The sequence below is a fragment of the Cinclus cinclus genome, chromosome 32, assembly GCF_963662255.1.
Source record: "Cinclus cinclus chromosome 32, bCinCin1.1, whole genome shotgun sequence".
Lineage (NCBI taxonomy): Eukaryota > Metazoa > Chordata > Aves > Passeriformes > Cinclidae > Cinclus > Cinclus cinclus.
In genome coordinates, this window is record NC_085077.1 from 2,272,487 (window position 1) to 2,288,685 (window position 16,199).

Below are 16,199 nucleotides of genomic sequence, written 5' to 3' on the forward strand. Positions count from 1 at the left end.
TCTCGCAGACAATCATGTTCCAGCATAGAAATTTGTCATGCAATGTTCCCCCATCTTTTCCCACATTGTGTTGCTCTGATGAATGCCTTGAGCATGGAACGACTTAAGCCAGCAAGTATTCCTCGCCGGCCACCTCTCTCTGTTCAAGAGGTATGCCGTGGACCCTTTGAACGCTGCCAAGCAAAAAGCAGAGCAGTGACCATAAAAGCGAGGAGAGAGCATGCACGAAGCACACTAGTTCTGTCTAGTGCTTTCCGTGCAGAGAGGCGGCAAAGCTGAATGCCGTGCCAGAGCTTGACTTCTCGCTGGAGCACAGGAAGGCAAGAATGAAGAGGCAGAACACAGCCTTGGTTTCAGCAGCCTCCGGGGCTGCAAAAGTTCAGCAACAGCTCTGTCAAAGCAGAACTCGGCCGAGAATGCTCTCGCAGCTTGGGAAAGTTAGGCGCAGCTGTTGACCAGCTCTGCCCGTGGCCACAGGCTGCTTCTTCCACCTTCACTGTGGCAGAGCTTTTGCGGAACAGAGACGGCATTCTTCAAGGGCGTGTTCTCCAAGGAGCTGTGAAACAGAGCCTAGCACGCTGTCTCTCTGACACTGGCTTTCGGCAAGCAGGCGTGCCGCACCGCCTACATCCTGCACTCTGCCAGCCTAGTTGCCAGCTTTCGGCAGCTGCTGTCCTAGCAAGGAAGCTCAGGGAGTCAAAGCCAGTGCCGGGCGGCACCTTTCTGCTTTGCCCGCCTAAGCGGCGTCAGGCTCCCAACAATACTGTGTCCTTTCCCTCTGCACTGCGTCTGCCGAGGTGCTCTCTGCCTCTCGGAGCAGAAGGGCAAAGGACAATGTTTTCCACAGCAGGGTAGAAATGGCATTGCTAGCAGGAAAGCTAGATGCCTTGGAACTGTCCCCTTAGCCCTTGCCACTCACTTCAGGCTCGTACGCTGAGCAGAACAGCCTGCTGTTCTGAAGCTTCGCTGGCTGCCGTTCGTGCCCAGACGCCATTTCCTTCCCAAGGAGGCGAAGCGCCGTCTACTTCTCGCAGCGAGCACGCTGCTCCTGGCTTTGGCTTCTGCCGCAACGAGCTCGCTACGAGCACTTTTCTTCTCAACCCTCTAGACCATTGCGTTCTGCTTTTCTTGTCTCGTGAATGGAGACGGAAAGCTTCTCGGCTACAACTCGCCTAGAACAACTGCGGCTACACATTAAGCTCGCCCGGAACGCCCTGCTGAAACTTGCCTTCTGGCACTACATTCGCGGGGCAGCCGTCTTTCTTCGGCCACCTGCCAAGTGGCCCCATATCGCCGCGCTCGTTGCACTCCGCTTGTCAGATTGGCTTCCCGTGGCGCTGATTTCAGCCTGGCCAAATACTAGCGCTGCGGAGAGCTGTCTCGCAGACAATCATGTTCCAGCATAGAAATTTGTCATGCAATGTTCCCCCATCTTTTCCCACATTGTGTTGCTCTGATGAATGCCTTGAGCATGGAACGACTTAAGCCAGCAAGTATTCCTCGCCGGCCACCTCTCTCTGTTCAAGAGGTATGCCGTGGACCCTTTGAACGCTGCCAAGCAAAAAGCAGAGCAGTGACCATAAAAGCGAGGAGAGAGCATGCACGAAGCACACTAGTTCTGTCTAGTGCTTTCCGTGCAGAGAGGCGGCAAAGCTGAATGCCGTGCCAGAGCTTGACTTCTCGCTGGAGCACAGGAAGGCAAGAATGAAGAGGCAGAACACAGCCTTGGTTTCAGCAGCCTCCGGGGCTGCAAAAGTTCAGCAACAGCTCTGTCAAAGCAGAACTCGGCCGAGAATGCTCTCGCAGCTTGGGAAAGTTAGGCGCAGCTGTTGACCAGCTCTGCCCGTGGCCACAGGCTGCTTCTTCCACCTTCACTGTGGCAGAGCTTTTGCGGAACAGAGGCGGCATTCTTCAAGTGCGTGTTCTCCAAGGAGCTGTGAAACAGAGCCTAGCACGCTGTCTCGCTGACACTGGCTTTCGGCAAGCAGGCGTGCCGCACCGCCTACATCCTGCACTCTGCCAGCCTAGTTGCCAGCTTTCGGCAGCTGCTGTCCTAGCAAGGAAGCTCAGGGAGTCAAAGCCAGTGCCGGGCGGCACCTTTCTGCTTTGCCCGCCTAAGCGGCGTCACGCTCCCTCGGATACTGTGTCCTTTCCCTCTGCACTGCGTCTGCCGAGGTGCTCTCTGCCTCTCGGAGCAGAAGGGCAAAGGACAATGTTTTCCACAGCAGGGTAGAAATGGCATTGCTAGCAGGAAAGCTAGATGCCTTGGAACTGTCCCCTTAGCCCTTGCCACTCACTTCAGGCTCGTACGCTGAGCAGAACAGCCTGCTGTTCTGAAGCTTCGCTGGCTGCCGTTCGTGCCCAGACGCCATTTCCTTCCCAAGGAGGCGAAGCGCCGTCTACTTCTCGCAGCGAGCACGCTGCTCCTGGCTTTCGCTTCTGCCGCAACGAGCTCGCTACGAGCACTTTTCTTCTCAACCCTCTAGACCATTGCGTTCTGCTTTTCTTGTCTCGTGAATGGAGACGGAAAGCTTCTCGGCTACAACTCGCCTAGAACAACTGCGGCTACACATTAAGCTCGCCCGGGACGCCCTGCTGAAACTCGCCTTCTCGCACTACATTCAAGGGGCAGCCGTCTTTCTTCGGCCACCTGCCAAATGGCCCCATATCGCCGCGCTCGTTGCACTCCGCTTGTCAGATTGGCTTCCCGTGGCGCTGATTTCAGCCTGGCCAAACACCAGCGCTGCGGAGAGCTGTCTCGCAGACAATAAGGTTCCAGCACAAAAATTGATCCAGCAATGTTCCCTCCTCTTATCCCACACTGTGTTGCTCTGATAAATACCTTGAACGTGGAACGACTAAGCCAGCAAGTATTCCTCGCCGGCCACCTCTCTCTGTTCAAGAGGTAAGCCGTGGACCCTATGAACGCTGCCAAGCAAAAAGCAGAGCAGTGACCATAAAAGCGAGGAGAGAGCATGCACGAAGCACACTAGTTCTGTCTAGTGCTTTCTGTGCAGAGAGGCGGCAAAGCTGAATGCCGTGCCAGAGCGTGACTTCTCGCTGGAGCACAGGAAGGCAAGAATGAAGAGGCAGAACACAGCCTTGGTTTCAGCAGCCTCCGGGACTGCAAAAGTTCAGCAATAGCTCTGTCAAAGCAGAACTCGGCCGAGAATGCTCTCGCTGCTTGGGAAAGTTAGGCGCAGCTGTTGACCAGCTCTGCCCGTGGCCACAGGCTGCTTCTTCCACCTTCACTGTGGCAGAGCTTTTGCGGAACAGAGGCGGCATTCTTCAAGTGCGTGTTCTCCAAGGAGCTGTGAAACAGAGCCTAGCACGCTGTCTCGCTGACACTGGCTTTCGGCAAGCAGGCGTGCCGCACCGCCTACATCCTGCACTCTGGCAGCCTAGTTGCCAGCTTTCGGCAGCTGCTGTCCTAGCAAGGAAGCTCAGGGAGTCAAAGCCAGTGCCGGGCGGCACCTTTCTGCTTTGCCCGCCTAAGCGGCGTCAGGCTCCCAACAATACTGTGTCCTTTCCCTCTGCACTGCGTCTGCCGAGGTGCTCTCTGCCTCTCGGAGCAGAAGGGCAAAGGACAATGTTTTCCACAGCAGGGTAGAAATGGCATTGCTAGCAGGAAAGCTAGATGCCTTGGAACTGTCCCCTTAGCCCTTGCCACTCACTTCAGGCTCGTACGCTGAGCAGAACAGCCTGCTGTTCTGAAGCTTCGCTGGCTGCCGTTCGTGCCCAGACGCCATTTCCTTCCCAAGGAGGCGAAGCGCCGTCTACTTCTCGCAGCGAGCACGCTGCTCCTGGCTTTGGCTTCTGCCGCAACGAGCTCGCTACGAGCACTTTTCTTCTCAACCCTCTAGACCATTGCGTTCTGCTTTTCTTGTCTCGTGAATGGAGACGGAAAGCTTCTCGGCTACAACTCGCCTAGAACAACTGCGGCTACACATTAAGCTCGCCCGGGACGCCCTGCTGAAACTCGCCTTCTCGCACTACATTCAAGGGGCAGCCGTCTTTCTTCGGCCACCTGCCAAATGGCCCCATATCGCCGCGCTCGTTGCACTCCGCTTGTCAGATTGGCTTCCCGTGGCGCTGATTTCAGCCTGGCCAAACACTAGCGCTGCGGAGAGCTGTCTCGCAGACAATAAGGTTCCAGCACAAAAATTGATCCAGCAATGTTCCCTCCTCTTATCCCACACTGTGTTGCTCTGATAAATACCTTGAACGTGGAACGACTAAGCCAGCAAGTATTCCTCGCCGGCCACCTCTCTCTGTTCAAGAGGTAAGCCGTGGACCCTATGAACGCTGCCAAGCAAAAAGCAGAGCAGTGACCATAAAAGCGAGGAGAGAGCATGCACGAAGCACACTAGTTCTGTCTAGTGCTTTCCGTGCAGAGAGGCGGCAAAGCTGAATGCCGTGCCAGAGCGTGACTTCTCGCTGGAGCACAGGAAGGCAAGAATGAAGAGGCAGAACACAGCCTTGGTTTCAGCAGCCTCCGGGACTGCAAAAGTTCAGCAATAGCTCTGTCAAAGCAGAACTCGGCCGAGAATGCTCTCGCTGCTTGGGAAAGTTAGGCGCAGCTGTTGACCAGCTCTGCCCGTGGCCACAGGCTGCTTCTTCCACCTTCACTGTGGCAGAGCTTTTGCGGAACAGAGGCGGCATTCTTCAAGTGCGTGTTCTCCAAGGAGCTGTGAAACAGAGCCTAGCACGCTGTCTCGCTGACACTGGCTTTCGGCAAGCAGGCGTGCCGCACCGCCTACATCCTGCACTCTGCCAGCCTAGTTGCCAGCTTTCGGCAGCTGCTGTCCTAGCAAGGAAGCTCAGGGAGTCAAAGCCAGTGCCGGGCGGCACCTTTCTGCTTTGCCCGCCTAAGCGGCGTCAGGCTCCCTCGGATACTGTGTCCTTTCCCTCTGCACTGCGTCTGCCGAGGTGCTCTCTGCCTCTCGGAGCAGAAGGGCAAAGGACAATGTTTTCCACAGCAGGGTAGAAATGGCATTGCTAGCAGGAAAGCTAGATGCCTTGGAACTGTCCCCTTAGCCCTTGCCACTCACTTCAGGCTCGTACGCTGAGCAGAACAGCCTGCTGTTCTGAAGCTTCGCTGGCTGCCGTTCGTGCCCAGACGCCATTTCCTTCCCAAGGAGGGGAAGTGCCGTCTACTTCTCGCACCGAGCACGCTGCTCCTGGCTTTCGCTTCTGCCGCAACGAGCTCGCTACGAGCACTTTTCTTCTCAACCCTCTAGACCATTGCGTTCTGCTTTTCTTGTCTCGTGAATGGAGACGGAAAGCTTCTCGGCTACAACTCGCCTAGAACAACTGCGGCTACACATTAAGCTCGCCCGGAACGCCCTGCTGAAACTTGCCTTCTGGCACTACATTCGCGGGGCAGCCGTCTTTCTTCGGCCACCTGCCAAGTGGCCCCATATCGCCGCGCTCGTTGCACTCCGCTTGTCAGATTGGCTTCCCGTGGCGCTGATTTCAGCCTGGCCAAATACTAGCGCTGCGGAGAGCTGTCTCGCAGACAATCATGTTCCAGCATAGAAATTTGTCATGCAATGTTCCCCCATCTTTTCCCACATTGTGTTGCTCTGATGAATGCCTTGAGCATGGAACGACTTAAGCCAGCAAGTATTCCTCGCCGGCCACCTCTCTCTGTTCAAGAGGTATGCCGTGGACCCTTTGAACGCTGCCAAGCAAAAAGCAGAGCAGTGACCATAAAAGCGAGGAGAGAGCATGCACGAAGCACACTAGTTCTGTCTAGTGCTTTCCGTGCAGAGAGGCGGCAAAGCTGAATGCCGTGCCAGAGCTTGACTTCTCGCTGGAGCACAGGAAGGCAAGAATGAAGAGGCAGAACACAGCCTTGGTTTCAGCAGCCTCCGGGACTGCAAAAGTTCAGCAACAGCTCTGTCAAAGCAGAACTCGGCCGAGAATGCTCTCGCAGCTTGGGAAAGTTAGGCGCAGCTGTTGACCAGCTCTGCCCGTGGCCACAGGCTGCTTCTTCCACCTTCACTGTGGCAGAGCTTTTGCGGAACAGAGGCGGCATTCTTCAAGTGCGTGTTCTCCAAGGAGCTGTGAAACAGAGCCTAGCACGCTGTCTCGCTGACACTGGCTTTCGGCAAGCAGGCGTGCCGCACCGCCTACATCCTGCACTCTGCCAGCCTAGTTGCCAGCTTTCGGCAGCTGCTGTCCTAGCAAGGAAGCTCAGGGAGTCAAAGCCAGTGCCGGGCGGCACCTTTCTGCTTTGCCCGCCTAAGCGGCGTCACGCTCCCTCGGATACTGTGTCCTTTCCCTCTGCACTGCGTCTGCCGAGGTGCTCTCTGCCTCTCGGAGCAGAAGGGCAAAGGACAATGTTTTCCACAGCAGGGTAGAAATGGCATTGCTAGCAGGAAAGCTAGATGCCTTGGAACTGTCCCCTTAGCCCTTGCCACTCACTTCAGGCTCGTACGCTGAGCAGAACAGCCTGCTGTTCTGAAGCTTCGCTGGCTGCCGTTCGTGCCCAGACGCCATTTCCTTCCCAAGGAGGCGAAGCGCCGTCTACTTCTCGCAGCGAGCACGCTGCTCCTGGCTTTCGCTTCTGCCGCAACGAGCTCGCTACGAGCACTTTTCTTCTCAACCCTCTAGACCATTGCGTTCTGCTTTTCTTGTCTCGTGAATGGAGACGGAAAGCTTCTCGGCTACAACTCGCCTAGAACAACTGCGGCTACACATTAAGCTCGCCCGGGACGCCCTGCTGAAACTCGCCTTCTCGCACTACATTCAAGGGGCAGCCGTCTTTCTTCGGCCACCTGCCAAATGGCCCCATATCGCCGCGCTCGTTGCACTCCGCTTGTCAGATTGGCTTCCCGTGGCGCTGATTTCAGCCTGGCCAAACACCAGCGCTGCGGAGAGCTGTTTCGCAGACAATAAGGTTCCAGCACAAAAATTGATCCAGCAATGTTCCCTCCTCTTATCCCACACTGTGTTGCTCTGATAAATACCTTGAACGTGGAACGACTAAGCCAGCAAGTATTCCTCGCCGGCCACCTCTCTCTGTTCAAGAGGTAAGCCGTGGACCCTATGAACGCTGCCAAGCAAAAAGCAGAGCAGTGACCATAAAAGCGAGGAGAGAGCATGCACGAAGCACACTAGTTCTGTCTAGTGCTTTCTGTGCAGAGAGGCGGCAAAGCTGAATGCCGTGCCAGAGCGTGACTTCTCGCTGGAGCACAGGAAGGCAAGAATGAAGAGGCAGAACACAGCCTTGGTTTCAGCAGCCTCCGGGACTGCAAAAGTTCAGCAATAGCTCTGTCAAAGCAGAACTCGGCCGAGAATGCTCTCGCTGCTTGGGAAAGTTAGGCGCAGCTGTTGACCAGCTCTGCCCGTGGCCACAGGCTGCTTCTTCCACCTTCACTGTGGCAGAGCTTTTGCGGAACAGAGGCGGCATTCTTCAAGTGCGTGTTCTCCAAGGAGCTGTGAAACAGAGCCTAGCACGCTGTCTCGCTGACACTGGCTTTCGGCAAGCAGGCGTGCCGCACCGCCTACATCCTGCACTCTGGCAGCCTAGTTGCCAGCTTTCGGCAGCTGCTGTCCTAGCAAGGAAGCTCAGGGAGTCAAAGCCAGTGCCGGGCGGCACCTTTCTGCTTTGCCCGCCTAAGCGGCGTCAGGCTCCCAACAATACTGTGTCCTTTCCCTCTGCACTGCGTCTGCCGAGGTGCTCTCTGCCTCTCGGAGCAGAAGGGCAAAGGACAATGTTTTCCACAGCAGGGTAGAAATGGCATTGCTAGCAGGAAAGCTAGATGCCTTGGAACTGTCCCCTTAGCCCTTGCCACTCACTTCAGGCTCGTACGCTGAGCAGAACAGCCTGCTGTTCTGAAGCTTCGCTGGCTGCCGTTCGTGCCCAGACGCCATTTCCTTCCCAAGGAGGCGAAGCGCCGTCTACTTCTCGCAGCGAGCACGCTGCTCCTGGCTTTGGCTTCTGCCGCAACGAGCTCGCTACGAGCACTTTTCTTCTCAACCCTCTAGACCATTGCGTTCTGCTTTTCTTGTCTCGTGAATGGAGACGGAAAGCTTCTCGGCTACAACTCGCCTAGAACAACTGCGGCTACACATTAAGCTCGCCCGGGACGCCCTGCTGAAACTTGCCTTCTGGCACTACATTCAAGGGGCAGCCGTCTTTCTTCGGCCACCTGCCAAATGGCCCCATATCGCCGCGCTCGTTGCACTCCGCTTGTCAGATTGGCTTCCCGTGGCGCTGATTTCAGCCTGGCCAAACACTAGCGCTGCGGAGAGCTGTCTCGCAGACAATAAGGTTCCAGCACAAAAATTGATCCAGCAATGTTCCCTCCTCTTATCCCACACTGTGTTGCTCTGATAAATACCTTGAACGTGGAACGACTAAGCCAGCAAGTATTCCTCGCCGGCCACCTCTCTCTGTTCAAGAGGTAAGCCGTGGACCCTATGAACGCTGCCAAGCAAAAAGCAGAGCAGTGACCATAAAAGCGAGGAGAGAGCATGCACGAAGCACACTAGTTCTGTCTAGTGCTTTCCGTGCAGAGAGGCGGCAAAGCTGAATGCCGTGCCAGAGCGTGACTTCTCGCTGGAGCACAGGAAGGCAAGAATGAAGAGGCAGAACACAGCCTTGGTTTCAGCAGCCTCCGGGACTGCAAAAGTTCAGCAATAGCTCTGTCAAAGCAGAACTCGGCCGAGAATGCTCTCGCTGCTTGGGAAAGTTAGGCGCAGCTGTTGACCAGCTCTGCCCGTGGCCACAGGCTGCTTCTTCCACCTTCACTGTGGCAGAGCTTTTGCGGAACAGAGGCGGCATTCTTCAAGTGCGTGTTCTCCAAGGAGCTGTGAAACAGAGCCTAGCACGCTGTCTCGCTGACACTGGCTTTCGGCAAGCAGGCGTGCCGCACCGCCTACATCCTGCACTCTGCCAGCCTAGTTGCCAGCTTTCGGCAGCTGCTGTCCTAGCAAGGAAGCTCAGGGAGTCAAAGCCAGTGCCGGGCGGCACCTTTCTGCTTTGCCCGCCTAAGCGGCGTCAGGCTCCCTCGGATACTGTGTCCTTTCCCTCTGCACTGCGTCTGCCGAGGTGCTCTCTGCCTCTCGGAGCAGAAGGGCAAAGGACAATGTTTTCCACAGCAGGGTAGAAATGGCATTGCTAGCAGGAAAGCTAGATGCCTTGGAACTGTCCCCTTAGCCCTTGCCACTCACTTCAGGCTCGTACGCTGAGCAGAACAGCCTGCTGTTCTGAAGCTTCGCTGGCTGCCGTTCGTGCCCAGACGCCATTTCCTTCCCAAGGAGGGGAAGTGCCGTCTACTTCTCGCACCGAGCACGCTGCTCCTGGCTTTCGCTTCTGCCGCAACGAGCTCGCTACGAGCACTTTTCTTCTCAACCCTCTAGACCATTGCGTTCTGCTTTTCTTGTCTCGTGAATGGAGACGGAAAGCTTCTCGGCTACAACTCGCCTAGAACAACTGCGGCTACACATTAAGCTCGCCCGGAACGCCCTGCTGAAACTTGCCTTCTGGCACTACATTCGCGGGGCAGCCGTCTTTCTTCGGCCACCTGCCAAGTGGCCCCATATCGCCGCGCTCGTTGCACTCCGCTTGTCAGATTGGCTTCCCGTGGCGCTGATTTCAGCCTGGCCAAATACTAGCGCTGCGGAGAGCTGTCTCGCAGACAATCATGTTCCAGCATAGAAATTTGTCATGCAATGTTCCCCCATCTTTTCCCACATTGTGTTGCTCTGATGAATGCCTTGAGCATGGAACGACTTAAGCCAGCAAGTATTCCTCGCCGGCCACCTCTCTCTGTTCAAGAGGTATGCCGTGGACCCTTTGAACGCTGCCAAGCAAAAAGCAGAGCAGTGACCATAAAAGCGAGGAGAGAGCATGCACGAAGCACACTAGTTCTGTCTAGTGCTTTCCGTGCAGAGAGGCGGCAAAGCTGAATGCCGTGCCAGAGCTTGACTTCTCGCTGGAGCACAGGAAGGCAAGAATGAAGAGGCAGAACACAGCCTTGGTTTCAGCAGCCTCCGGGGCTGCAAAAGTTCAGCAACAGCTCTGTCAAAGCAGAACTCGGCCGAGAATGCTCTCGCAGCTTGGGAAAGTTAGGCGCAGCTGTTGACCAGCTCTGCCCGTGGCCACAGGCTGCTTCTTCCACCTTCACTGTGGCAGAGCTTTTGCGGAACAGAGACGGCATTCTTCAAGGGCGTGTTCTCCAAGGAGCTGTGAAACAGAGCCTAGCACGCTGTCTCGCTGACACTGGCTTTCGGCAAGCAGGCGTGCCGCACCGCCTACATCCTGCACTCTGCCAGCCTAGTTGCCAGCTTTCGGCAGCTGCTGTCCTAGCAAGGAAGCTCAGGGAGTCAAAGCCAGTGCCGGGCGGCACCTTTCTGCTTTGCCCGCCTAAGCGGCGTCAGGCTCCCAACAATACTGTGTCCTTTCCCTCTGCACTGCGTCTGCCGAGGTGCTCTCTGCCTCTCGGAGCAGAAGGGCAAAGGACAATGTTTTCCACAGCAGGGTAGAAATGGCATTGCTAGCAGGAAAGCTAGATGCCTTGGAACTGTCCCCTTAGCCCTTGCCACTCACTTCAGGCTCGTACGCTGAGCAGAACAGCCTGCTGTTCTGAAGCTTCGCTGGCTGCCGTTCATGCCCAGACGCCATTTCCTTCCCAAGGAGGCGAAGCGCCGTCTACTTCTCGCAGCGAGCACGCTGCTCCTGGCTTTGGCTTCTGCCGCAACGAGCTCGCTACGAGCACTTTTCTTCTCAACCCTCTAGACCATTGCGTTCTGCTTTTCTTGTCTCGTGAATGGAGACGGAAAGCTTCTCGGCTACAACTCGCCTAGAACAACTGCGGCTACACATTAAGCTCGCCCGGAACGCCCTGCTGAAACTTGCCTTCTGGCACTACATTCGCGGGGCAGCCGTCTTTCTTCGGCCACCTGCCAAGTGGCCCCATATCGCCGCGCTCGTTGCACTCCGCTTGTCAGATTGGCTTCCCGTGGCGCTGATTTCAGCCTGGCCAAATACTAGCGCTGCGGAGAGCTGTCTCGCAGACAATCATGTTCCAGCATAGAAATTTGTCATGCAATGTTCCCCCATCTTTTCCCACATTGTGTTGCTCTGATGAATGCCTTGAGCATGGAACGACTTAAGCCAGCAAGTATTCCTCGCCGGCCACCTCTCTCTGTTCAAGAGGTATGCCGTGGACCCTTTGAACGCTGCCAAGCAAAAAGCAGAGCAGTGACCATAAAAGCGAGGAGAGAGCATGCACGAAGCACACTAGTTCTGTCTAGTGCTTTCCGTGCAGAGAGGCGGCAAAGCTGAATGCCGTGCCAGAGCTTGACTTCTCGCTGGAGCACAGGAAGGCAAGAATGAAGAGGCAGAACACAGCCTTGGTTTCAGCAGCCTCCGGGGCTGCAAAAGTTCAGCAACAGCTCTGTCAAAGCAGAACTCGGCCGAGAATGCTCTCGCAGCTTGGGAAAGTTAGGCGCAGCTGTTGACCAGCTCTGCCCGTGGCCACAGGCTGCTTCTTCCACCTTCACTGTGGCAGAGCTTTTGCGGAACAGAGGCGGCATTCTTCAAGTGCGTGTTCTCCAAGGAGCTGTGAAACAGAGCCTAGCACGCTGTCTCGCTGACACTGGCTTTCGGCAAGCAGGCGTGCCGCACCGCCTACATCCTGCACTCTGCCAGCCTAGTTGCCAGCTTTCGGCAGCTGCTGTCCTAGCAAGGAAGCTCAGGGAGTCAAAGCCAGTGCCGGGCGGCACCTTTCTGCTTTGCCCGCCTAAGCGGCGTCACGCTCCCTCGGATACTGTGTCCTTTCCCTCTGCACTGCGTCTGCCGAGGTGCTCTCTGCCTCTCGGAGCAGAAGGGCAAAGGACAATGTTTTCCACAGCAGGGTAGAAATGGCATTGCTAGCAGGAAAGCTAGATGCCTTGGAACTGTCCCCTTAGCCCTTGCCACTCACTTCAGGCTCGTACGCTGAGCAGAACAGCCTGCTGTTCTGAAGCTTCGCTGGCTGCCGTTCGTGCCCAGACGCCATTTCCTTCCCAAGGAGGCGAAGCGCCGTCTACTTCTCGCAGCGAGCACGCTGCTCCTGGCTTTGGCTTCTGCCGCAACGAGCTCGCTACGAGCACTTTTCTTCTCAACCCTCTAGACCATTGCGTTCTGCTTTTCTTGTCTCGTGAATGGAGACGGAAAGCTTCTCGGCTACAACTCGCCTAGAACAACTGCGGCTACACATTAAGCTCGCCCGGGACGCCCTGCTGAAACTCGCCTTCTCGCACTACATTCAAGGGGCAGCCGTCTTTCTTCGGCCACCTGCCAAATGGCCCCATATCGCCGCGCTCGTTGCACTCCGCTTGTCAGATTGGCTTCCCGTGGCGCTGATTTCAGCCTGGCCAAACACCAGCGCTGCGGAGAGCTGTCTCGCAGACAATAAGGTTCCAGCACAAAAATTGATCCAGCAATGTTCCCTCCTCTTATCCCACACTGTGTTGCTCTGATAAATACCTTGAACGTGGAACGACTAAGCCAGCAAGTATTCCTCGCCGGCCACCTCTCTCTGTTCAAGAGGTAAGCCGTGGACCCTATGAACGCTGCCAAGCAAAAAGCAGAGCAGTGACCATAAAAGCGAGGAGAGAGCATGCACGAAGCACACTAGTTCTGTCTAGTGCTTTCCGTGCAGAGAGGCGGCAAAGCTGAATGCCGTGCCAGAGCGTGACTTCTCGCTGGAGCACAGGAAGGCAAGAATGAAGAGGCAGAACACAGCCTTGGTTTCAGCAGCCTCCGGGACTGCAAAAGTTCAGCAATAGCTCTGTCAAAGCAGAACTCGGCCGAGAATGCTCTCGCTGCTTGGGAAAGTTAGGCGCAGCTGTTGACCAGCTCTGCCCGTGGCCACAGGCTGCTTCTTCCACCTTCACTGTGGCAGAGCTTTTGCGGAACAGAGGCGGCATTCTTCAAGTGCGTGTTCTCCAAGGAGCTGTGAAACAGAGCCTAGCACGCTGTCTCGCTGACACTGGCTTTCGGCAAGCAGGCGTGCCGCACCGCCTACATCCTGCACTCTGCCAGCCTAGTTGCCAGCTTTCGGCAGCTGCTGTCCTAGCAAGGAAGCTCAGGGAGTCAAAGCCAGTGCCGGGCGGCACCTTTCTGCTTTGCCCGCCTAAGCGGCGTCAGGCTCCCAACAATACTGTGTCCTTTCCCTCTGCACTGCGTCTGCCGAGGTGCTCTCTGCCTCTCGGAGCAGAAGGGCAAAGGACAATGTTTTCCACAGCAGGGTAGAAATGGCATTGCTAGCAGGAAAGCTAGATGCCTTGGAACTGTCCCCTTAGCCCTTGCCACTCACTTCAGGCTCGTACGCTGAGCAGAACAGCCTGCTGTTCTGAAGCTTCGCTGGCTGCCGTTCGTGCCCAGACGCCATTTCCTTCCCAAGGAGGCGAAGCGCCGTCTACTTCTCGCAGCGAGCACGCTGCTCCTGGCTTTGGCTTCTGCCGCAACGAGCTCGCTACGAGCACTTTTCTTCTCAACCCTCTAGACCATTGCGTTCTGCTTTTCTTGTCTCGTGAATGGAGACGGAAAGCTTCTCGGCTACAACTCGCCTAGAACAACTGCGGCTACACATTAAGCTCGCCCGGGACGCCCTGCTGAAACTCGCCTTCTCGCACTACATTCAAGGGGCAGCCGTCTTTCTTCGGCCACCTGCCAAGTGGCCCCATATCGCCGCGCTCGTTGCACTCCGCTTGTCAGATTGGCTTCCCGTGGCGCTGATTTCAGCCTGGCCAAATACTAGCGCTGCGGAGAGCTGTCTCGCAGACAATCATGTTCCAGCATAGAAATTTGTCATGCAATGTTCCCCCATCTTTTCCCACATTGTGTTGCTCTGATGAATGCCTTGAGCATGGAACGACTTAAGCCAGCAAGTATTCCTCGCCGGCCACCTCTCTCTGTTCAAGAGGTATGCCGTGGACCCTTTGAACGCTGCCAAGCAAAAAGCAGAGCAGTGACCATAAAAGCGAGGAGAGAGCATGCACGAAGCACACTAGTTCTGTCTAGTGCTTTCCGTGCAGAGAGGCGGCAAAGCTGAATGCCGTGCCAGAGCTTGACTTCTCGCTGGAGCACAGGAAGGCAAGAATGAAGAGGCAGAACACAGCCTTGGTTTCAGCAGCCTCCGGGGCTGCAAAAGTTCAGCAACAGCTCTGTCAAAGCAGAACTCGGCCGAGAATGCTCTCGCAGCTTGGGAAAGTTAGGCGCAGCTGTTGACCAGCTCTGCCCGTGGCCACAGGCTGCTTCTTCCACCTTCACTGTGGCAGAGCTTTTGCGGAACAGAGACGGCATTCTTCAAGGGCGTGTTCTCCAAGGAGCTGTGAAACAGAGCCTAGCACGCTGTCTCGCTGACACTGGCTTTCGGCAAGCAGGCGTGCCGCACCGCCTACATCCTGCACTCTGCCAGCCTAGTTGCCAGCTTTCGGCAGCTGCTGTCCTAGCAAGGAAGCTCAGGGAGTCAAAGCCAGTGCCGGGCGGCACCTTTCTGCTTTGCCCGCCTAAGCGGCGTCACGCTCCCTCGGATACTGTGTCCTTTCCCTCTGCACTGCGTCTGCCGAGGTGCTCTCTGCCTCTCGGAGCAGAAGGGCAAAGGACAATGTTTTCCACAGCAGGGTAGAAATGGCATTGCTAGCAGGAAAGCTAGATGCCTTGGAACTGTCCCCTTAGCCCTTGCCACTCACTTCAGGCTCGTACGCTGAGCAGAACAGCCTGCTGTTCTGAAGCTTCGCTGGCTGCCGTTCGTGCCCAGACGCCATTTCCTTCCCAAGGAGGCGAAGCGCCGTCTACTTCTCGCAGCGAGCACGCTGCTCCTGGCTTTGGCTTCTGCCGCAACGAGCTCGCTACGAGCACTTTTCTTCTCAACCCTCTAGACCATTGCGTTCTGCTTTTCTTGTCTCGTGAATGGAGACGGAAAGCTTCTCGGCTACAACTCGCCTAGAACAACTGCGGCTACACATTAAGCTCGCCCGGAACGCCCTGCTGAAACTTGCCTTCTGGCACTGCATTCGCGGGGCAGCCGTCTTTCTTCGGCCACCTGCCAAGTGGCCCCATATCGCCGCGCTCGTTGCACTCCGCTTGTCAGATTGGCTTCCCGTGGCGCTGATTTCAGCCTGGCCAAATACTAGCGCTGCGGAGAGCTGTCTCGCAGACAATCATGTTCCAGCATAGAAATTTGTCATGCAATGTTCCCCCATCTTTTCCCACATTGTGTTGCTCTGATGAATGCCTTGAGCATGGAACGACTTAAGCCAGCAAGTATTCCTCGCCGGCCACCTCTCTCTGTTCAAGAGGTATGCCGTGGACCCTTTGAACGCTGCCAAGCAAAAAGCAGAGCAGTGACCATAAAAGCGAGGAGAGAGCATGCACGAAGCACACTAGTTCTGTCTAGTGCTTTCCGTGCAGAGAGGCGGCAAAGCTGAATGCCGTGCCAGAGCTTGACTTCTCGCTGGAGCACAGGAAGGCAAGAATGAAGAGGCAGAACACAGCCTTGGTTTCAGCAGCCTCCGGGGCTGCAAAAGTTCAGCAACAGCTCTGTCAAAGCAGAACTCGGCCGAGAATGCTCTCGCAGCTTGGGAAAGTTAGGCGCAGCTGTTGACCAGCTCTGCCCGTGGCCACAGGCTGCTTCTTCCACCTTCACTGTGGCAGAGCTTTTGCGGAACAGAGGCGGCATTCTTCAAGTGCGTGTTCTCCAAGGAGCTGTGAAACAGAGCCTAGCACGCTGTCTCGCTGACACTGGCTTTCGGCAAGCAGGCGTGCCGCACCGCCTACATCCTGCACTCTGCCAGCCTAGTTGCCAGCTTTCGGCAGCTGCTGTCCTAGCAAGGAAGCTCAGGGAGTCAAAGCCAGTGCCGGGCGGCACCTTTCTGCTTTGCCCGCCTAAGCGGCGTCAGGCTCCCAACAATACTGTGTCCTTTCCCTCTGCACTGCGTCTGCCGAGGTGCTCTCTGCCTCTCGGAGCAGAAGGGCAAAGGACAATGTTTTCCACAGCAGGGTAGAAATGGCATTGCTAGCAGGAAAGCTAGATGCCTTGGAACTGTCCCCTTAGCCCTTGCCACTCACTTCAGGCTCGTACGCTGAGCAGAACAGCCTGCTGTTCTGAAGCTTCGCTGGCTGCCGTTCGTGCCCAGACGCCATTTCCTTCCCAAGGAGGCGAAGCGCCGTCTACTTCTCGCAGCGAGCTCGCTGC